We start from the raw sequence: 25181 nt of genomic DNA, 5'->3' as shown, positions 1-25181 counted from the left end.
ACTCAGTTGATCAATTTTCTGGAAATCTGTGATACTTTCAAGATAAATAGCACCACTGATGACGCCGTTCGTTTACGGTTATTGCCTTTCTCATTAAGGAACAAAGCTAAACAGTGGTTGAACTCTTTACCACGATGTTCCATCATTATATAAGCTTAAATGATTGAGAAATTTCTTTTAAAGTACTTCCCATCGGCTAAGACAACCAAGTTGATGAATGATATATTTTCCTTTGTTTAAATAGATTTAGAGACAATATATGATCCATGGGAGAGGTATAAGGACTTATTGAGACAGTGCCCTCACCATGGGTTACCCTTATGGTTACAAGTTCAAACCTTCTACAACGGTTTGAACCCTTCAACGAGGCAGTTGATTGATGTAGCATCTGGTGGCACACTAAACAATAAAACACCTAAACCAACTTATGATTTTATAGAAAAAATGACGCTAAATAATTATCAGTGGCAAGTCATGAAGACGAAGCGGATGAAGGCCATAGGTGTGTTTAACTTAGATGCAGCACTATGTTATCGATCAGGTAGAACTTTTAAATAAGAAAATTGATGGATTATATGTTTCTAAGTAGGTACATCTAGTGATACAATACGATACAAATGGAGGAGAAATGAATAATCCAGAATGTTTACCCTTCACTCTTAGCACAGAGAATGAACATATCAATTATATGGGTAATAATTCTAGGCCTCAAAGTAACCCTTATAGTAATAACTATAATGCAGGTTGGAGGAACCATCCCAATTTCTCTTGGGGTGGTCAAAGAAATCAAAGAGCACAACCCTCACTAGGCTTTCAACAACAACCTTACCAGCAAGAGAAAAAACCAAACCTTGAGGAGATGTTGACGAAGGTTATCTCAATGTCAGAAACAAGTTTTCAAAACTCTAAGGTATCACTAAAAAATCAGCAAGCATCAATTCAAGGGCTCGAGAACCAAATAGGTTAGCTTGCTAAGTTAATTTTAGAATGATCACCAGATAGTTTGCCTAGCAGTACTGAAACTAACCCAATGGAGCAACTCCATGCAATTACTATTCGAGATGAAGAACCGAGGCAAGAAATTGTGGTAAATAATGATAAGGTTGAGGTAAGCCAAAAAGAGCAAAAGTCGATTACCAAAGAATATAAACCTTGATTTCCATATCCTAACGCGACAAAGAGACACCACACGAACAAACAATTTGGTATATTTCTTAAACTCCTAAAAAAATTACATATTAACTTACCGTTTGTTGAAGATCTTTTGTAGATGCCCAATTATGTAAAATTTTTAAATGAGCTTTTGGCAAACAAAAAGAAGTTAGACAATTCATTGATTTTGGAGCTCAAAGCAATTTGCTTGGCCATCTTACAAAATAGACTACCCAATAAACTAAAAGATCCAGGGAGTTTTACTATTCCTTGTTTAATTGGTAGTTTAAATATTGATAATACCTTAGCTGATTTAGAGACTAGTATTAATGTCATACCCTATAAAATGTTTAAACAATTAGGTCTTGGGAAACCCAAACAAACTAGGATGAGTATTCAATTAGTGAATAGAACCATTAGATATCCTAGGGGTGTTTTTGAAGATGTGCTTGTTAAAATAGATAAATTTATATTCCCCGTTGACTTTGTTGTGTTGGAAATGGAAAAAGGTAGTAAGGTACCTTTAATTTTAGGACGACCCTTTTTAGCTGCTAGGACTATAATTGATATTGGTACAGGTGAATTAGTACTTCATGTAGGTGACAAATTGATTACTCTCCAAGCTCATGATTCTGTGAGAACATCTAGTGATCGAGATTATATTAAAAGTTTTGTTAATGTGAGTAACCATGTGGCTTAACCTTCTTTGCAAGAAACCTTTTAAAAAAACCTAATGGAGCCACATTTCAATCAATGTGACAGAAACAAAATAACTTATGAAGAACAAATGTTACAACTCAATGAATTAGATGAATGGTAGACACATGTCAAGGAGAAACTGAGAAAACATGATGAAGAGCCAAAGCGACGCCATGATAAGCATATGAATGGAACGAACCAATTTAAGGTTAGGGAAAAAGTACTACTAGACAAAACGGATCCACGAATTGTCCCTTTGGAGTTTGATGCAAACAGATCAAACCCATTTACGGTACTGAACGTCTTCCCCTAAGGTACAATTGATGTAACTTATTCTGAATTTGGCTCGTTTAAGGTAAATATTACTCGACTTAAATCTTATTTTGATAATAGAATTGATAACGAGAAAGAGAAGTTTCAGCTCCACAAACCATCGTAACCGTGCGCACAAGGTAAGTCGAGCTTAGACTCTAAAATAGTGCTTCTTGGGAGGCAACCCGAGTGTCTAACATTCTGCTAATTCTCTTAACTTTATTTTATGTTGTTTTCAAATTAATTAAATTAAATTTTAAAATAAAAAAATTTGACCCATACGGGCGTGTCCCAAGTGTGTGTATAAATAAGCAATCGACAGTGAGTTACACAGTCTAACAACATGGCCATGTGACCCACACGGCCTAGACACATGGGCGTGTCCTTGGCCGTGTGAGTTCTAGGACTTAATTTTTCAAAAATTCGAAGGTTACACGACCTAAAATGGTTTACACGGCCTGGAGACATGGCTGTGTGAACCCTTGAGCTAATTCTTTTTCATTTTTAAATCAAGTAAGAAAGTTACACAAGTAAGAGATATGGCCCTATGTGAGACACGGTCAGGCCACATTGGAGTGTGAGTGGCCGTATGACCCAGACAGCCTCTAACATGGGCGTGTGAGAAGTGAATGAAATCACACACAGCCTGGCACACGACCGTGTGTGCCACATGACCTGGACACACGGGCATGTCTGAGGCCGTGTGAAGATTGGGTTCACTATTTTTAATCGTACACAGGCTGGGAAAGCCCCATACGAGCGTGTGGCCCAACATGGGCCCTTACACGACTGTGTCAACCATTTAAACCCTAGCCCCCTTCTTTTCTTTTATCTTTTTCCTCCTAATCTCTCCCACACAAACCCTAACCGCCGTCGCCACCCCCTCTACCAGTCTAACCACCCCCGTCGATCACACCCCATCTCTATCGCCGTATCTCTTTCCCCTTTCCTCTATTCCCGAGTCATCACCCATCCTCACCAAACATGCCATGCCACCAACCATCTCACTTTTCATCCTACCTCTGGCACCCTTTGCCCTTCAATACACAAAACCCCATCTGAGGCAACTCCCCCTCCTCTCCTACCCTACAGTCGTCCCCCTCACCCTTCGAGCCACACATGACCCTCCTCCCTTCCACATTTTCCCCCTCGTCAAAACACCACCCTTCTTCACCCTGTCCTCCCCTATTATTTTCTATGTCGCACCACTACGGGTCCCCTCTTTCCTTCTTTATCGAGCCACGTACGAACCAGCTACCCTCTCCAACCCTCTTCTCTCCTTTGTGCCGTGCCCCTCTCCCTTGCACCCCGAGCACCGTGCGTCGCCCTCACTCCGACCACCGCCCCTTCTCATCGTTGGTCTTCTCTATTTCCATTATTTTTACTTCTTTATTATTTTATCATTTTTTATTTTCTTTAATTTCTTTATTATTTTAATTTATTTTATTATACTTATTATTTCTATTTAATTTATTTACTCCATTTAGTAATTTTATTCTTATTGTTTGATTATGTTTTTGACCGCTCCTTCGTTTCATTGTTTATAATATTATTACTCTTATCATTACTTTCATTTCTAATTTGGTACAGTCTGTTTAGGTTAGTATTTATTATTATTATTATTATTTGTTACTATTATTATTTTGATTATTTCATTATTTGTCTTTTAGTTTCTCATTTGGTTTATTTTATTTATTATTCCTTCCTTATTATTTTATTATTTCTAGTTTGATTCATAATAGCTTAAGTATATGGTTTTTGCATGAGTAGGTATTCGTACATACTGTTTTAGGAATAGATTTCTATTTTGACTGCTTGGATTTTGATTTGTCGGCTTTCTGTTTTCATATTTGGTGATGCTTTATTTATTATTTTTCTAATATTGAATTCTTTTATTTTTAGGCACACCATGATTAACACACGCAGTAAATCTAAAGTCATCGTTCCCGCTTCGAAAAACGAAAGACTCTAGGCGTGACTTCCTCTTTGGGTGCTTCCGCCGATGCAAGTCATCTTTATCTCTAATTTCCACAAGGTCCCTAGGAGTGTTTATATCAGCTTTTTTTACTGAGACCACTTTCCTTAGGCCGATGTATTGGTTGGGCCGCTTTGGAGTAGGCCAAGTTAGCTGATAGCATGTGCGCCATCATTGCTACAGCTTCGTAGGACCGGTTCTTTTTCATCATCGAGACCACATACTTGGAGCTGACTTTACAGTTCTGTTCAACATTTCTCCTACAGTAGATGATGAAAACCTATGACAAACTAAACACCATCACTTTCAGACTCGGTGGCACGACACGACATATGAGCGCCCTAAAGTTCAATATGGTATTGGGACTCAACACTATTGAGTTCATAAGTGTCAAAAGTTTTCTCCGATTATACCGATACATCCACTACTCGCCATCTCTTTGCTGGGTAGACCTCACAGCGAGTACGACACCTTATGATGCAAGTTACTCGAAAGCGACTTCTCTTCCATTGGCCTTACGGTATATTCAAGCCATCTTGGCTCACACATTGACTGGTAAGAGAGAGAGCACCAGAGTCATTGGTACAACCGACGCTTATTTTTTATGGAGCATGGCCACGAGGCGTATTTTCAATTTAGCCTACTTCATCGTTCTCGCCTTTCGCCATCAAATAAAGAGCAGCAAGAAGGGGCCTATCTATTTAGGCCTTATGTGACTCAACTAGCACGTTACCTTGGGCTTCTCGGCACACCAGAGCAGTCCTTCTCACTTACACTAGTAGGCCAGATGTCTCCACAGGTATTATCAAGCCTAAGCCATATGAGGATGTGATGGTCGCTAAACTAACTAAAAGTTCGACTAAGGCAAGCGCACCTATCGAACAATAGTATAATTATGGTGAAACCGGAAATATCGTATCCACAAGGACTAAAAGTACTAGTAATTACTGTCATTTTATTATCTAGCCTAAGAATTAAAGAGATGTTTCTAAACTAAGATTAATTATCTAATTAACTAAGAACACAACAGTGATTAAAGTTGGAAAATACTTTTGGAAAACTGATGGAGAAGACAATACCCAAGGAAGAATTCACCTAGACTTCACTTATTTCTTTTGAATTAGACGATTTATTCACTTGACTTAATCCGTAGGAATCCCTAGCTTATGTTAATATCTCTCTCGAGACTAAAAACAACTAACTCTAGGTTGATTAATCGAAATCTCTTTCTAATTAAAACTCCTATTGTCGCATTAACTAGATCTATGGACTCTCTTATTAGATTTGACTCTAATCCAGCAGATTTATGTCGTCCTATCTCTAGGATTGCATGCAACTCCGCTTAATTATGGAAGATCACTCTTAAACAGAAACTTTTACTCCACTGAATAAGCACATCAAAACCTGAATTAATATCTTGGAATATTAAATCAAAGATTAAAACTCATTATTAAGAATAAGACAAGTATTAATCGTATAATTCAAATAATAATAAGATCTATCTTAGGTTTCATCTCTCTTAGGTATTTAGGGAGTTTAGTTCATAACGATGGGAGAAAACATCTCAAAATTGGGAAAACAACAAAACATAAAGAAAACCCAAAGAACTTCTAAGGAAATTGAATGGAGATCTTCAGTCTTGAAGTAGATCCTGCTTCTAAGCTAATTCCGATGGCTATCTTCGAGTATTCTCTCCTTCTACCCTTCGTCCCCCCTTTGATCCTCTTTTCCTTTGTTTAAGTAGACTTTGGAATGCCCAAAATAGCCCAAAATTAGCCTTTTTCGAGTAGAATTAAAACAGGTTCCGAGAAGGCCACGGCCGTGTGACATGCCCGTGTGATGGTGCTCAGGCCGTATATAATTCTGACATGGTTTTAAGTTGACAGGACCATGACACACGGATGTGTGGCCAGCTCGTCTGTCTAACACGGCCGTATGAATTACCAGTGTGGAAGTGCCTAGGCCGTGTGGAACACTAAAATTAGCCTATTTTGTCAATTTTTGGCTCGTTTCTTGCTCTTTTCACTATCCTATGCTCTCCTGAGTATAAAATATGAAATTAAAGGATTAGGAGCATTGAATTTGATAAAACCAAAGACAAATAATCCATAAATATGCCAAGCATGGGCTAAAAATATGTATATATTATGGTTTACCAAATATCCCCACACTTAAGCATTTGTTTGTCCTCAAGCAAAATCCTCAACTCACAATTAAAATAAATTCTTCTCAACTTATAATTCCCATCAAGAATGTTTCAAAGTAATCCACAAGTAATCACACATTGAGAATTCAACTAAAAGAACACTAAAGTTTCAAACAATCCAAGTTGAGCATTTTAATCATAAGATCATAGGTATCCCCCTTTATCTAAGTAATTACCTTTAATTCCAAATCGACAAGGGTTTATATCCCACTAAAGATTCACTCAAATCACTCAAAGTGTTTAAGGTTAAATAATTAAGCACTCAATAGTCAAACATGAAAAGTTATTACCATAGGCTTGCATGAAAATCAAATCTCCACCACTATAAATGAGATCATACATGAATCAAAAGGTCTTTAACAGGTTTGTAATGGGGCTTGGGTTAAAGGTGTGGATAAAGGATTAAAAAGAGTGTTAGAATCAAGATTAATTTAATAGATTACCAATCTTAGAAAAATAAAGCTAATTATTGAATTACAAACAAGTGCCAGAATTAAAACTATCCAAAACTAATGAGGTGAGCTTGTTCTCAATATAATAACTTTGATTTATCTAAACTTTCTATAACAATATGTAATTATATGAATAACTATACGACTTTTTTTTTAAGAATAAGAACAAGTAAAAAAATGGAAAGTACATAATAAGAAATAATTCAGCAACTGAAATGAATGAACATAGCTAGGTAACTAATCAAATCAAATCTTGAAAAAGGGAGTCAATAAAAAGGGAGAAATTCTTAACGAATCAAAAAGGGTTAAGTTGTAGGTTATCATTAAGGGGAAAATCAAGAAACAATGGTTAAGGCTCAAAGGAGTCCACTAAGGGTCAATTATGTGGGTAGACTTTTTGTAGGATAAGTGGGTTAAAACCTAAGTGCCTTTATCATCTCAGTATATCAAATTAAAGGTGTGGTCTTGACATGGATAATCAAAGCAAGTTTTAGAATAGCAAATCAATGTTAACACACTCAAAATCAATAAAATAAGTGAGCAAGGAAGATATATTCTCTAAAAGGCTCAAAATCTCACTAAAATTATGGGTATTTGATGTCAATCCTGTAAACTTAAAACTTCAAGATAATATCTCAATTCAGGAAAACAACCTAGCAATTTTAATTCTCAAAAGTCAACTTATCATGCTTGATTCTCTACTGTCTTAAAGTTACATAATCAATGCACAATTACCAACGTTTTAATCCAAAACATATCAATAAAAATCATAAATTAATCAAAATTCATTCTAATAGTGATATGAGAAAATTACTTGGGGATTAGACAAAATTCAGGAATTTTCTGATAATGATATGATTAACCTCCCTACACTTAAGATGTACATTATCCTCAATGTACAAAGATAGATAATAACATAAGCAGAATATTATAAGAGAAAGGAAAAAGTGAAATTGCCCTAAATTCAGATTTGTAGATAGTGGAATTGAAGTGTATGTATAACTAGGCCGAGGTGAAGGTAGGGGAAGATACTCCGGTGGTGGTAGAGGTTGGGTTCCACAGTCATAGCACCTAGCGAAGAGGTTATTGGGGTGGTCGGTGTCGTGGTGGCTATGGTCGTGGTTGAGTAGGACATGGTAGTCGTAGTATACCTTTCCTTAGAGGATTGTTTGTATATTCTTGAATAGCACCAAACAACTGAATCTTTTGGAACTGCGATATCATCAGTACTATTTTAGGGAGTTATATCGAAGGGGTTGTTATGGTTACTCATAAAGAAGCAACCATATAAACACAGAATTCAAAATATACTAATATAAGTATTTTAGAACATAAAATTAAAATAAAAATAAAAACAAAAGGAAAAGAAAAACAAAGTAAAATAAATGGACTCAAAAGTTCTCATCGGCATCTGGATGGTGAGGTAGTGGTGCTAGAGGCAAAATGTGGAAATGCTGGCAAATATGTTACAGAGTCGCTTCTATACTGTCGATTCGCTGAGTGAAATATTGCTCGAATCTAGTCAGGTGGTCAAAAATTTCTGTCAATGAAACAGTCGCATAAACTGGTCTGTGACTCGGAGGTGGCTGAGAAGGTGGGTCCTCATGAAATAAAGGGATATCGTCAGGAATATCCTCGGGGTCATCCTCATTAGTGGCTCGTGCTAGTCGGTATTGAGGAGGATTGAACCCACGAGAACGATCTATCATCCTCATGTGGAGCATACTTGAGATGCCCTATGGGGACAACTAGCCGATGAGTGTGAGCGATGAGAACTACATCGATGTGTTCAAGAGCCCAAAGTATCGAGCTAGATGAGTCACATACGGGCCGATGCAGATGGCTCTTTTTTTGTGCCATTCGGTCTGATGATGAAAGGTGAGGGCTATGAAGTATGCAAGATAAAAAAATGCCCTTGTCGCATACTCCATAAGAAGTATGCGTCGTGAGTATTAACGACGCCAGTGCTCTCTCGTCGCCCTGTTAATGTGTGAGCTAAAAGGGCGTGGAGATACCGTAAGGCTGGGGAGAGAGATGATGCCTTGGAGCAACTGGGGTCATAAATGCCTGTAGCAGGAATGAGGGCTACCCAACATGAAGAAGGGGCGTAATGAATGTGACGGTGGAGATGGGGAAAATTATTTGCCTCCATAAATTCGTCCGTATAAAGTCCCAAGGCAACTCCGAATTCTGGGACACTCAATTGATGCACTAGATTGCCAAGACGGAATTAGACTGTGCCTGGGTCATCGAACTCTGTCATAGCCGTCTGTAACTAAAATTTCGAACAAAGTTCCAAAGTGAACTCCAGGTACGTGGGCTCAATAATGTCGAAGAAGCGGTCCCAAGGAGCGGTAGCGAGGAGGGCCCAAACTGAGTCAGCTAGGTGGACCTGCTCTAATGCGGCCCAATAGATGCAGCAGCCACACCAAGGGTTCGAGAACGTAGAATTTGAAACAACTCCTCCTGAGATCCTGGTGGGAATTGGATAAAGGGATGGCGTATCTTAGTGGTCGCACTTGAGGATGTCGCTCCTGGGCCCTTCCGCTTTTTCGAAGCGGGGATGACAATTTTCTTGCCTCTTGTGTTTTTCATAGTGTCCTGTGAAAGTAATCACAAAATTCAATTGGACGAATCAACATAATAGTCAAACGAATAAGAAACAAGCATCCAAGTGCAGCTTAATCAGGCAGACGAAATAAGTAGAATTGTAATACCTAGTAGAAAACTAAATAATTGATTACTAAATAAATATATATAAAAATAAATGAGCAAGAAAAATATGAATTAAATCAGAAAAACAAATGACCCTAAAATATAATCGAGTATTGCGAATGTCCAAAACTAACTTAAGCATAAAATTATTAAGAAAAATTGTAACGAATAAGAACCAAAAATATCAATAAAGTAATAGTAATAATAACAATATATCAATCTAATAGAAATAAGATTAAACAGTAATAAATAAATAAGAGTAAGAATAATAATAATAATAATAATAATAATAATAATAATAATAATAATAATAATAAAACAATTAAAATAATGTAAAGGAATTAGAAGTGCAAAAGAGGAAACCGATAATGGTGGTCGGTGGTGGTCGCGACGGTTTATGGTTACTGAACGGTGGGAGTCTGGTTGAGGGGATAGGTGGTTGTGTGAGCGAGGGAAGAGAAGGGGTCGTAGGCTGCGGGGGTGAGTAAAAAGGGAGAGAGGAAAATGAAAAAAAAAAGGGGAAGGGGAGTGGGGGTGTCGGTTGATGGCGACTCGTCGAAAAATGGTGGCCGGAGTAGGAAGGATGAATAGTGAAGGGGGTGTGATGGGTGAATAATGGGGTTTAAATAGGAATGAAGGGAAATTAGGATTAGGATTTCAAATAAAAAGGGGGCCACGGTTGTGCAGGCCCTTTTTTAAAACAGACGGCCGTGGCCCTCGCCCGTGTGTCTCACTCCTAGCCCGTGTTTTTCGACAAATTTTAAGTCAGTATCATCCACGGCCTGTTAACACGCCCGTGTGTCCAGGCCGTGTAGCACACAGGGCTGCATTACACGGCCGTGTGCTCTCTCGTTTGCTTCTTCCACGCCCGTGTTCTGTAGTCAAGATTGCCCATGGCTTTTGAGCATGGCCGTGGGATATGCCCGTTTTCCATTCTAACTTAAAAATTTCAAAGTGTGTGCTTAGGTTCCCACACGGCCTCAAGCACACCTGTGTTTCATGATCGTATGGGTTACACGACCGCATCACACGGCCGTGGTGATTTATCGCATTCTGTGCCTCTATCAATTTTTGGGAAATTAAAGTGCAGTTTCACCACGGTCTGAGGCACGCCCGTGTCCCATAGCCGTGTGGTTCACACGGCTGTATCGCATGACCGTGGCTAATTATCACAGCCCGTGTGTCATCCTATGTTTGGAAAATGTTTGTCCTGTTTTAACACGGCCATGGACACGCCAGTATGTCTAGGCCGTGTTCACCACTATCTAATGCCAATACGAAGGTTGTAATAGTTTACATGGCTTAAAGTATGCCCATGTTTCCAACTCGTAGTGAGCACATGGCCTAGGACACCCCTGTGTGTGTCAAAAATACCTGCATTTAAACAATGAAAAATGAATGAAAGAAAAAAAAACTTATTTAGTGGGGTTAGTGCTTGGGTTGCCTCCCGAGTAGCACTTATTTAAAATCTAACCTCGACTTTACCCCGTGGTCATATATAAGCAGGTTCACGAAGCCATAGCTCCTCTCCATTATCTTTGAAATCCTCACCGTTATAAAGTTTAAGATGATGTCCGTTTACCTTAAAAGTGTCTTGGGTTGGATGACTTACCTCTACTGTGTCATATGGAACAACGGTTTGGACTACGAAAGGACCTGACCATCATGATTTTAGCTTCCCAAGAAACAATTTGAGCCTTGAGTTGTATAGCAAGACAAGATCTCCAGCTTCAAATTGCCTGTGTTGCTTTAAACGAGCATCATGGCGGCGCTTCGTTGCTTCCTTGTATAATCGTGAGTTCTCATACGCATTAGCTCACCATTCATCTAACTCGTTCAGCTGCATCAATCTCTTCTCACTTGTGAGTTTGGGATCAAAGTTTAGGAATTTTATAGCCCAAAATGCTTTATGTTCTAGTTCAAATGGTAAATGACAACTTTTCCTATAAACAAGTCTATAAGGAAATGTTCCTATGGGGGTCTTAAAAGCAGTTCTATAGGCCCATAAATCATCATCTACTTTCATTGCCCAATCCTTCCTATTTGACTCTACAAACTTTTCTAGGATACGTTTAAGCTCTCAGTTTGTGACTTCGACTTGTCCACTAGTTTGAGGATGGTAAGGGGTAGTTATTCTGTGGTAAATTTCATATTTCTTAAGGGTTTTATCAAATTGAGCATTACAAAAATAAGTACCCCTATCACTGATAATTACTCTAGGTGTTCCAAATCGAGAGAAGAGTTTCTTGAGGAACCTCACCACCACTTTAGCATCATTAGTAGGTAAAGCTTGGGCTTCCACCCATTTGGACATATAATCAACGACTACTAAGATGTATTTATTCCCAAATAAGTTAGGGAATGGACCCATAAAATCAATACCCTATACATCAGATATTTCACATGAAAGCATGTACATTTGAGGCATTTCGTCATGTTTAGAGATATTACATGTTTGTTGGCATTTATCATAAAAAGTAGCATACCTGTTGGCATCTTCTAATGACTTGATCTGCACATATACGGAAAAGAAAAGGATCTTCCCAAAAATAGTTTTTTACATCAGTAAAGAATCGTTTCTTTTGCTGATGTGTCAACCCTTTTGGTGTAAAATTAGCAGCTAAATAATTCGTAATGTCTACAAACCAAGGTTCCTCGGAGTCAGATATAGCAAAGAGTTGTTCTTCAAGGAACGAGTCATTTATCTCATGTTCATCAAGCTCCTTAAGATGTGGGTTTTCTAATCTGGATAGATGATCTGCTGCAAGATTTTTCGTTCCCTTCTGATCTTGAATTTCTAAATCAAATTCCTGCAATAATAATATCCATCTTATTATTCGAGGTTTTGCTTCTGTTTTACTAAGGAAGTATCGAAAAGTTGAATGGTTAGTGTAAACGACAACTTTAGATAATATTAACTATGGTCTAAATTTATCGAATGCAAAAATCACAGCCAACAATTCTTTCTCAGTCGTTGTATAATTTTCTTGTGCGGCTATCAATGTCTTGCTAGCATAATAGATAGGTTGAAAATGCTTGTCTTTTCGCTGTGCAAGAATTGCACCTACTACAAAATCACTCGCATCACATATTAGTTCAAAGGGTAAATTCCAATCAGGTGCAACTACAATTGGAGCATTAATTAATTTATCCTTAAGAGTATTAAATGCTCCTAAACATTCCTGATTGAAATTGGAAGGCACATCTTTTTCTAGTAAATTCGTTAAAGGCTTAACTATTTTAGAAAAATCCTTGATAAATATTCTATAAAATCCAGCATGACCTAAAAAACTTCGAATAGCCTTAACTAAACTAGGGGGAGGTAATTTCTCAATAGTTTCAATTTTCGCTTTGTCAACCTCGATCCCATTACTAGAAATTTTGTGGCCTAACACAATCCCTTCACGAACCATGAAATGACATTTTTTCCAATTCAGTACAAGGTTTGTTTCCTCACATCTCATTAGAACTCATTTTAAATTTTTAGGCAAAGATGGAAAGAGTTACCGAAAACGAGAAGCCATCTATAAATACCTCCATAATATCTTCTATGAGTTCATCAAAAATGGCCAACATGCATCATTGAAAAGTAGCAGGGGCATTACATATTCCAAAAGGCATTCGTTGATAAGCAAACGTACCGTATGGACATGTAAACGTTGTTTTCTCTTGGTCTTCAAGAGCTATTGGGATTTGGAAGTAACCAGAGAGTCTATCTAGGAAGCAATAATACATATCCCAAATAATCTTTCCTACATCTGATCGATGAACGGTAAGGGAAAGTGATCTTTTCTTGTGGCATTGTTCAACTTCCTATAGTCAATACAGACTCTCCATCCCGTGACTATGTGTGTTGGGATCAATTCATTCTTCTCATTAGCCACAACAGTCATGGCTCCTTTCTTAGGGACAACCTACACAGGACTCACCCAAGAACTGTCAGAAATAGGATAAATAATTCCAGCATCTAGAAGTTTAATTACCTCAGCTTTTACGACTTCTTTCATGTTAGGATTCAGTCGTCTTTGAGCTTGCACACAAGGTTTATATTCATCTTCCATTAAAAATTTATGTGTGCAAAAAGAAGGACTGATCCCTCTTATGTCAGAAATCTTCCAAGCTATAGCTCTTTTATGCTCCTTCAATACTTGAAGTAACTCGTCCTTTTTGGTTGGCTGTAAATCTGAAGCAATAATCACTGGTAATGTGGAATTATTTCCAAGCAACGTATATTCTAGGTGATTTGGTAATTGTTTCAATTCCAATTTAGAAGGTTCTTCAACAGAAGGTTTTAATTTTAAATCCTTGTTTACCTCAATACCCTCATAGCTCTTCTGTCTCAGTGAAGACTCATTATAATTTAATTCAACTTTTGCCTTACCTAACACAGAATCATCGTCATTTACCTCTTCTCCTTGGGCAAGACACAGTTCCAACGTGTCCTTATGAATGATTTCCTATAAAGAATCTTAAGTAGCATGATCAATAGAATCAATAAAATAACAGGAGTTATCTTATTCTCTAGAAAATCTCATGGCATCATAAATTTTAAAAATAATCTCTTCGTTAGCTACCCTAAGCACAAGTTTACCGTCACCCGCATCAATAATAGCCCTAGCAGTGGCTAAAAATGGACGACCCAAAATTAAAGGCACCTCAACATCCCTATCCATGTCAAGCACAATAAAATCAAAAGGGAATATGAATTTATCTACTTTTACAAGTACATCTTCAATAATTCTCCTAGGATATTTAACAGATCTATCTGCTAGTTGAATACTTATCCTAGTAGGTTTTGGTTCCCAAGGCCAAGTTGCTTGAACATTTTGTAAGGCATCAAATTAATGCTAGCACCTAAATCAGCTAGTGCCTTTTCAACATTTAAACTACCTATTAAGTAGGGAACAGTAAAACTTCCTGGATATTTCAGTTTGGTTGGTAGTTTATTTTGGAGTTTGGCTGAGCACTCCTCGTTGAGTTCTACTGTAGACAAATCTTCAAACTTCCTTTTTTTTTTGTTAGAAGCTCCTTCAAAAATTTTACATATGTAGGCTCTGCGAGATAGCTTCAACAAAAGGTAAGTTAATATGTAACTATTTAAAAAGTTTAACAAATTTACTGAATTGTGTATCTATGCGGTCTTTCTTCAACTTTACTAGATACGGGATTGGTGGTTTATATCCCTTCAGCACTAGTTTTTCACTATTTTCAGGTTTTACCTCCTCATCTTCTTTCCTACCAGCTTCTTGTGGCAGCTTCCTTTCAGATTCAGTTAACACTTTCCCACTCCTTAGGGTAACTGCTTTCACATGCTCTTTTGGGTTGGGTTCGGTGTTACTAGGCAGGCTTTCTTGTGGTCTCTCTGAAATCATCTTAGCCAGCTATCCTATTTGATTCTCGAGCCCTTGAATCGATGCTTGTTGATTTTTAAGTGCAGTTTCAGTGTTCCAAAAACGGGTTTCCGCCATTGAAATAAGCTTCATCATCATCTCTTCAAGGTTCGACTTTTTATCTTGTTGGTAAGGTTATTGTTGGATGCCTGGAGGGGGTGGTGGTCTCTGATTCCCTTGGCCTCCCCATGAGAAGTTTGGATGGTTCCTCCAACCTGTATTGTACATGGTACTGCAAGGATTATTTTGAGGTCGAGAGTTATTACCCATATAATTTATTTGCTCGTTCTCCATGTTGTGGTCGTAGCGTAGGTATTTTGAATTGCTCATTCCACCTCCACTTGCATCGCATTGCATTACTAGATGTATCTGCGTAGAACCAAATAAACCATCAATCTTTCTATTCAAAAGTTCTACCTAATTTGAAAGCATAGTAACCGAGTCGACGTTAAAAACGTCGGCTACTTTTGTCAGCTTTGTCCTCATGACTTGCCACTGATAATTGTTCAGTGACATCTCTTCTATAAACTCATAAGCCTCATCAGGTGTCTTATTATTGATGGTTCCACCAGCAGATGCGTCGATCATTTGTCTAGTTGAGAGATTCAAACCGTTGTGGAAAGTTTGAACCTGTAGCCAAAGAGGTAACACATGGTGAGGGCACCTTCTCGATAAATCCTTATATCTCTCCCATGCATCATAAAGTGTTCTTAAATCCATCTGCACAAAAGAATAGATATCATTCCTCAACTTTGTAGTTTTAGCTGGCGAAAAATATTTAAGAAAAAAATTTTCGGTTATTTGTTCCCAAGTAGTGATTGACCCTCGTGGTAACGAGTTCAACCACTGTTTAGCCTTATTCCGTGATGAAAAGGGAAATAACCGAAGGCAAATGGCATCGTCAGAAATGCCATTGATCTTAAAGGTGTCACAGAATTCCAGAAAATTTTCTAAATGAGTGTTTGGATCCTCATCCTATAAACCATCAAACTGAACAAACTGTTGTATCATTTGAGTCGTGTTAGGTTTCAACTCAAAATTATTTGCAGCAACAGCAGGTCTAACTATACTTGATTCAGTTCCTGTTATTAGGCTTAGCATAGTCGTACATAGTAGGAGGAGTAGGATTCTGATTCATTGGATTTGCAGCAACCACAGCAGGCAGTGAATTATTTTGATTTTTAGCCATCTCCTCGGTGTTATTGGTATCGTCCTCGTGCTCTTCCTCTATATACCGTAAACTTTGCCTTATCTCTCTACGATTTTTACGAGCTGTGCTTTCAATTTCGCTATCAAAAAGTAGAGGTCCCGACGAGTTTCTTCTAGTCATAAACTATAAAAACCTGCCAAAAGCAAATAAAAGAAAAATTAGTAATTAAAATAAAAACAAAATTAAATTGCAATAAAAATAAAAATGGCTAAAGTAATAAAAATTAAGTGTTCCTAATATCTTAGTCCCTAGCAACAGTGCCAAAAACTTGATGGTCGCTAAACTAACTAAAAATTTGACTAAGGCAAGCGCACCTATCGAACATTAGTATAGTTATGGTGAGACCGGAAATATCGTATTCACAAGGACCAAAAGTACTAGTAATTACTATATTTTATTATCTAGCCTAAGAATTAAAGGGATGTTTTTAAACTAAGATTAACTATCTAATTAACTAAGAACACGATAGAGATTAAAGTTGGAAAATACTTTTTGAAAATCGATGGAGAAGACAATACCCAAGGAAGAATTCGCCTAGACTTCACTTATTGCTTCTGAATTAGACGATTTATTCACTTGACTTAACCCGTAGGAATCCGTAGCTTATGTTAATATCTCTTTCGAGACTAAAAACAACTGACTCTACGTTGATTAATCAAAATCTCTTTCTAATTAAAACTCCTATTGTCGCATTAACACGATCTATGGACTCCCTTATTAGATTTGACTCTAATCCAACAGATTTATGCCGTCCTATCTCTAGGATTGCATACAACTCCGCTTAATTATGGAAGATCTACTCTTAGACAGAGGCTTTTACTCCACTGAATAAGCACATCAAAACCTGAATTAATATCCTGGAATATTAAAGCAAGGATTAAAACTCATAATTAAGAATAAGACAAGTATTTATCATATAATTCAAATAATAATAAGATCTATCTTAGGTTTCATCTCTCTTAGGTATTTAGGGAGTTTAGTTCATAACGATAGGGGAAAACATCTCAAAATTGGGAAAATAACAAAACATAAAGAAAACCCAAAGAACTTCTAAGGAAATTGAATGGAGATCTTTAATCTTGAAGTAGATCCTGCTTCCAAGCTGATTCCGATGGCTGCCTTCGAATATTCTCTCCTTCTACCCTCCGTCACCCCTTTGATTCTCTTCTTCTTTGTTTAAGTAGACTTTGGAATGCCCAAAATAACCCAAAATTAGCCTTTTCCGAGTAGAATTAAAATAGGTTCCGACAAGGCCACGGTCATGTGACACGCCCTTGTGATGGTGCTCAGGCCGTGTGTAATTCTGACATGGTTTTAAGTTTATACGGCCATGACATACGGGCGTGTGGCCAGCCCGTGTGTCTAATACGGCCGTGTGGATTACCCGTGTGGAAGTGCCTAGGCCGTGTAGAACACTGAAATTAGCCTATTTTATCTGTTTTTTTGGCCCGTTTCTTGCTCTTTTCACTATCCTATACTCTTCTGAGTATAAAACATGAAATTAAAGGATTAGGAGCATCGAATTTGATAAAACCAAAGATAAATCATCCATAAATATGTCAAGCATGGGATAAAAATATGTATATATTATGGTTTATCAGGATGATTGAGCGACTTCGTGGAGTGGATCCTCCTCAGTACTGATTATCTCATTCTGACCCTCAGAATGAGCCCAAGGACTTCACTGATGATGGCCCCTTCCGTCACGAGGATCCACCTCATCATCCACCTTCGAGTCACCATCCTGCTTCTCCTGTTGCTACCTTAGAGGACCTCTCCGAACAATTCACTCACTTCGAGTAGCACTATCTTCAGAGGTTCGACAGTATTGACACGACTTTGCAGCAGATCTATCAACACCTCTATATATCCTCTTCAGTGCCGGTGACTCACGATATCAATTCCTTTAACAATGAGGATCATTGATTTTATTTGTTTTCTTTTTCTTTTTCTTTTTTGTTGTTTTATCTTTATTTTCTTATACTTCTTTCATTTATTATCTTTTGAACTATGTTTTTTTTTTCTAATTGAGTTGTACCCTCTTAATCTTCTTCACTATTTATGCTTATTTTCTTATTAGTTTGCTCGGGATCATGCACTACATTTAGATCTATCTGCAATTCTGCTTTTCATCATTCTGGTGATTTCATCTAATATTTAGGGCAATTTAAGGTTTCTTCCTCTCTTATGATATTTTGTTTATACTGTGATTATATCTGTTTGTACATTGAGGACAATGTACATCTTAAGTGTGGGTTGGTTATTTATTTAATTACTAGAAAATTTCTGAATTATGTCTTGTGTTTAAGTAATTTTCTCATACTTCCATTAGAATGAATTTTTATTGATCTGAGATTTTTATTGATGTGTTTTGGATTATTTTGTATACATTTTTGCATTGGTTGATTTAAACTTTAAAGCATGAGAGAATCAAGCATGATAAGTTTATTTTCAAAATAAAAAATTTAGGTTGTTTCCCTGAATTGAGGTATTATCTTTAAGTTTTAAATTTACAAGTTTGACATTAAAAACCATGATTTTTTGTGAGATTTTGAGCCTTTAGAGCATACATTTTTCTTGCTTATTTTATTATTGGTTTTGAGTATGTCAATTTTATTTGTTATTCTAGAACTTGCTTCAATTATACATGTCGAGACCACACCTCTGATTTGATTTAATGAGATGATAAAGGCACTTAGGTTTCCCATAAAAAGCCTACCTTTTTAATTAACCCTTAGTGAACCCCGTTGAGCCTAACACACCATTTCTTGATTTACCCATTAATGTTAATCCATAACTATTTTTTTTTTCATTGAAACTTTTTTCTCATTTTATTAACTCATTTTTTGTCGAGACTTGATATGGTTAATTCTTAACCATGCTCTTTGTTTGATTTACTGAATTATTTCTTTTTGTTCTACAAAAGATCGAAAAAAGTATGATTATTAATTAGTCTTGTTGATTGAGCTTGAACAGTTAAACTCATATTTTGAGAAGAAGCTCGTTTTCTTATTCTTGAATAGTTCTTGGTTTATGCACTTGTTTTTAATTAAGCATTTGTTTATTTTTCTACTTTGGTAATTTATCAATGTGATCTCGATTATAACCAACTTTTCTGGTATTTCTCCACACCCTTAACCTAAGCCTCATTACAACCTCTTAAAAGACATTTTTATTAGTGTGTCATATCATTTTATAGTGGTGGAGATTTGACTTTCAAGCAAGCTTATGGTAAGGGCACTTCTTATTTGACTTTTGAGTGCTTATTCTTGAACCTTAAACACTTTGAGTGATTTAAGTGAATCTTTAGTGAGGATGTTAAGTCTTGTCGATTTTGAGCTAAATGTAATTACTTAGATAAGGGGAAATACCTTTATTTCCATGGTTTAAAATTTTTTTGACTTGGATTGTTTGGATCTTTAGCGTTCTTTTAGTTGATTTGTCAATATATGATTATTTGCAAATTATTTCAAAACATTATTGATAAGAATTATAAGTTAACAAAAATTAATTTTAATGTGAGTTGAGGATGTTGCTTAAGGACAAGCAAACCCTTAAGTGTGGGGGTATTTGATAAGCTATAAAAGTAACATATTTTAATCCCATTCTTAATGCGTTTTTGGATGATTAAGTATGTAAATTATTGAATTTGATGCTCCTAATCCTTTAAATTCATATTTTTATACTTAGGAGAGCTTTGTAAAGCGAGAGGATGAAAAACGAGCCAAAATCAGACAAAATAAACTGTTTCTAGGATCCACAAGACCTAGGCCTTTCCACACGGGCTGGACACACGTCCATGTGCCAGCCCATGTCGATTTCACACCTTACTTCCCAAACACGCGAAAAAACACAATTTTTAGGCTTTCTGAGCATTCTAAAGTTTATAAATACCAATTAGAATAAGACATAAGGGGGCCATTAGAGAATATTGAAGAAAACACTCGAAGAACACCAACGGAATCAACTTGGAAGTGGATCTCCATCAAGATCAAAGACCTCTTTTTAATTTCTTTTGAACTTTTTATGAGTTTTTTTTGTTTTGTTTCTTGTGGTTTTTCTGGCTTTGAGATGTTTCTATTTATAATTATGAACTAATTCCCTAGATACCTAGGAAGATGAAACCTGTGATGAATCTTATTATTTGATTTCTGATTTACATGATAAATAATTGAATCTTGTTCCTAATTATGTGTGCTAATTTATTTTTTTAATATTTCTAGGATATTAATTCATGTTTAATGTGCTTAATTCAGTGGAACAAAGGTCTCTGTTTAAGAGTAAATCTAGCATAATTGAGTGGAGTTGCATGCAATCCTAGAAATAGGAGAACATAAATCTACTGGATTAGATTCAAATCTAATAGAGGAATCCATAGATCGAGTTAATGCAAAGATAGGGGTTTTAATTAGAAAGATATTTTAATTAATCAACCTAGAGTCAGTTGTTCTTACTCTCGAAAGAGATATTTGCATAATTTAGGGATTTCTATGGATCAACACACCAAGTGAATAAATCGTTTAATTCAGATTTATAATAATAGGTGAAGTCTAGGTAGATTCTTTCCTGGGTATTATCTCTCTCATTGGTTAATATTCGATTATTTCCTTGATTTATTCTCTGTTGCATTCTTAGTTAAATTAGTTTAGCAATTTTAGATTAAAACATATGACACCAATTTGTCGGCTAAATAATAAGAAAATGGTAATTACTAATACTTTTAGTCATCGCGGATACGATATCTTTACTCACCATAGATATACTATTATTTAATATGTGTGCTTGCCTTTGTCATATTTATAGTTAGTTTAGTGACCATCACCTCCTTTCTTCAATTGAAATGGAACGAAAGGCGGCTTTCTTCATAAATGACTTTTGGGTTCTTCTCTATAGTTGAATTGGATCGGAAGGCGACTTTTCTTCAAAATTGATTCGACATTCGTCAAAATTTCTTCAAGTTCTTAGGCTTCTTTAGAGAATTTTACGAAGATTTTTTGGGCTTCTTGAAGTTATCCATTTGTAGAATGGCTTAAGGTAACTCTTATTTATAGTGCCAAATACTTGAATAAAAGAGACTTCTTGTAGAATTTAACTACTCTACTTGATTATTCTACAATAATTTAAACTTTTTATTTATTATTTATCTCTTATTAATTTAATTAATTAATTATAAGATAATCATATGATATTATCACTTAATTATTCTATTTTAATTAGTGATAATATAAAATATAAATATTTATCTCTTAATTAATTTAAATTAATTAGATAAAAATAATTACAACACATATATGATATCATTATTTTCACCATTGTAATTTTCCCTTTGAACTACAGTAATTTTGGTTTGACATGTGCTACTTTATAATTGTCCAAAACTTTTGTCATCTATAAACACAGTAATAAAATCATTTGTGCTGGTCAAATGACCTGTGACCATATATTTTTTTCGTCAACTATGCAATGTCAATAAGAGAATATCTTTTATGCTTTATTGGACTAAGAATTCTGCTATTATAAGTAAAGATATGTCATAAATACGTTGTATATCCAACATACCAGCTTTTGGATCTATTACCAATTGAACTCAGGCTTTCCATATATCAAAATATACAAGTCACATACACATAGTTAATTACTGATTCAAGATTGAGGTAAGTCACATTATGAACGTCACAAGTGAATAAATTCATAAACGAATATATGATCAATTCATCTTACGTTTTGTCCAATGTATTTTCAGTCTAAACAATCACAATTATATTTCTATCTTATTGGGAGTCATCCACTCTGATACTCAAGATAAGGTATCTCCCAATAGGACTCGATAGACAACATAATAGTCCATTGAATCAATTTGCTCAATTTTGATTATTTAAATTATGAACCATTTATATTACTTACTAATATAAGTTCTGTAACATCTGAAAAATTAGCGGTTAGAATTCTTGGAATTTTTAAGAATTAAAAATTAGCCTTATTGGTTTGAAGCCTAGTAGGAAATCTTTAGAACTTAAGATTCAAATCTTGTAAATTTGATTTTATCCTTTTAAATTTTTCTGCACATATAGAACCTAGGAAACATGATTTATGAAATTATTTGTGTGTTTTTAGCATGAATATGGGCACTAGCCCAATGGTTAAGGCCTTCCTAAATATCCCTCATATCCTAGGTTTTATCCATGCTACTTTCACATATATTTTGAATAATTTTAGACTAATGGGCTATTTTCCCATTACCCTCAATTTTTTTCTCAACTCAACTCTTTAAGCCCTTCCCTAATTCTATTAAGATTCCCTATTTGTTATTTTATCAAATTGAAACCCTAACTCTCTCTATTTATACCTTAGTTTTCTCTCAAAACTCTCTACTTTAAAACTCTTCTAAGCCCTTAAGTTTTGCTAAAAAAATATTCTTTAAAGTTTTGAAAATTCAATCCCATCCTCATCAATTGTTCTTTCCCAAATTTTTGAAACTCATGTCACTAGATCATTGAATATTCTAATAAGAACGATAAGTACCTTGTTCTTAGTCAACTAGGACTTTTCAATTCTGGAAGATATCGTATTTTGATGAATCTTTCAATCCGACTAAAAATCTTTAACATTTTTCCTAAAAACTTCTACAAATATTGAAAATACATTTTTTATTCTTGAATTTTTCCAATTGAAAGACCCTTGTAGGTGTTTGGATTGAACTTGAATGGGGGGTAGTCATTTAAGGTCACAAAAAAGTCATGTATGTGTTCTTTTACGAAAAATTGAGGTAAAATTCGAAGCTATCCAGTCTCACACGGCTTACCACACGGGTATGTGGCCTACCGGTGTAGATCACATAACCTCACACACAGGTATGTCCCTCTATTTTCCCTTACATTTGCATTTCATACACGACCTGAAGCCTCACACATGGCCATATGGCTCCTGCACCTCACTCTATCGCATCATAGACGGCCTAAAGCATTGTACATGGCCACATGCAAGGCCATGTGGATCCATCACACACTGTCGTGTGTCTCACCTACACTCTTTGCATCGCACATGGCCTAGGGCTTCACACACGGGTTGGTCTCACAGTCATGTGGACCTTAAAACTTAAAAATCACAATTTTGCTTTATCTTTTATTGTGTTATACAAATCAATCCCTGAGTATGTTTTTAATGGCATCTAGAGAACTAGATTCTACATTTAGGTCCTGAACTAGGATTAGAATAATTGAATATATGAAAGAATGAATTTATGATCTTAATTATTTTTTATTGATTGCTTGATCCATGAATGATTTTGTGTTTATCAATGTTATATATGCCGAATGAACGTCTTGTATGCCTAAATTATTAAACTGTTGATGGATATAATCGTGAACGACATTGTTAAGCAATAAAGTAGAATGTTAAAAGTATTAATGATCGAATAAATGTATGCATTAAAAGAATAATTACATCGCATATGCATGAGGGATCGATATGAAAAGAAGAAGAATGGCAGCTCATAGTGACTATATAAACGAATGATTAACTGTGTACCAATGATATGAAAGAAGGAAGAATGGTAGCTCATACTGACAGCATAAAGGATTGATTGATTGTGTACCCATAGAACAACAGATTCCAACTGCAATCTCACTATGTTGCACAATCCCTTTGACAACTATTATCTGCGAGCAGTTTTGACTCCATAATTAAACGAATGTTCGATATGTATTCACAGTCTCAGTAGATTCCAACTACGACAGTCCTACTATGTACCCACAGTTATAGCAGATCCTAACTGCAACACTTGTGTATTGTGTTCTCATGATTCCTCCAACAACTTTCTACTAGGAGCGACCGTGTTTCCGCAGTATCGATAGCTTGACTGCAACTTAGTGCTTTAACCATATATGTCTGATCTAATAGTTTTACTGCAATATGATAAGCCATCATTTTCGAGCAACCTGAGGTAGCAAGTCATCGTTGCTGAACAACCCAGGATGACTTAATTGGTGTGTTTGGAAGAGGGGTTCTGGGGAACTCCCAATTTTTTATGCTAGTGGTCGAGGGTAAGATTATCGATTGTTAAACAAATTGCTAAACAATCACTTCATAACATATTGAGCATACTCATGAAAAGCACCTATTGAAATGTTTGAACTATTGCATGTGCATATGGTTTTGGTGAACGATATAATGAATAATTGAATTCGCCCAATTGATTACAATTGAAAGTTAATGTTCGCTTGCTTAAGTAGCAAACCCAATTTACCGTATTGAATTGATTGATATATGAAATTTTTTGTTATTCATAATGTTTTTGATCGAATATTGAATTGGTTTATTGGAATAAAACTCACACTGAACTTCCATAGCTCACTCCCCTTTACTTTCCATCTTTTCAGATAACCAACGGACTCAACATGCGAAGGGTCTCGGCTTGTTCTCGCCAATGAATTATTATCTATCATTTTATATTATTAAAAAAATCGTGGTAGGGAACAGTTACTTTTAATCACATTAATTACGACGCATGTTATTTATAGGTATTTATATAGACAAAATGGTCCATACTTAATATTACCTATTGGTACTTATTTTAGGATGTTGCTAATGTCTTAAGAGTTTTACACAGGTTAGACTATTATACAAAGATTGTTGATTTATTTTTCCACTGCTAAATTAATGTTAGCTTTTAATTGATTAAAATGAGATATTCATTGTTATAGAACAAGTTGGGAATTGAGAATAGATTTGAAAAAGACAGGATCACTTCGGTGGGTAATTTGACCTCTTCGGCTCGGGTCTACTATTTAGGCTGGTTAGGGTGGTTACAAGTTTTTTTTCCTCTCATCATGATTTGACAATATGATGCAACTTGATATTAGTTAAACGTTAGGTAATCAATAAGTCAGTATTTACTTATACATTGTTTTTTTCATGCAAAAACCATCAACGACAAGATTAAAAAAAATAATTTAAAAAAATAATTTTATTACCAATCTATTAAAAAATTACAAGTAATAATGACAAAACAACTGCACTGAAAACACTAGATTCCAAAAAGTACATGTAAGGTGATAATTATTCCTTACGA

The 25181-nt window shown here is 35.8% G+C and overlaps 2 non-coding genes across 2 annotated transcripts; one reads left to right on the top strand and one right to left on the bottom strand.

Moving 5' to 3' along the window:
* Positions 1–207: 207 nt before the first annotated feature.
* Positions 208–314, bottom strand: LOC128279787 (small nucleolar RNA R71). The gene has a single exon (XR_008269982.1). It is a non-coding gene; the product is annotated as a small nucleolar RNA R71 (small nucleolar RNA).
* Positions 315–15547: 15233 nt separating this feature from the next.
* On the top strand, positions 15548–15654 carry LOC128280110 (small nucleolar RNA R71). The gene has a single exon (XR_008270292.1). It is a non-coding gene; the product is annotated as a small nucleolar RNA R71 (small nucleolar RNA).
* The last annotated feature ends 9527 nt before the right edge of the window (positions 15655–25181 follow it).

The sequence above is a fragment of the Gossypium arboreum genome, chromosome 8 (assembly GCF_025698485.1).
Source record: "Gossypium arboreum isolate Shixiya-1 chromosome 8, ASM2569848v2, whole genome shotgun sequence".
Lineage (NCBI taxonomy): Eukaryota > Viridiplantae > Streptophyta > Magnoliopsida > Malvales > Malvaceae > Gossypium > Gossypium arboreum.
Note: the sequence above shows the minus strand (reverse complement) of the source record. Positions and strands in the feature narration are given on the sequence as shown.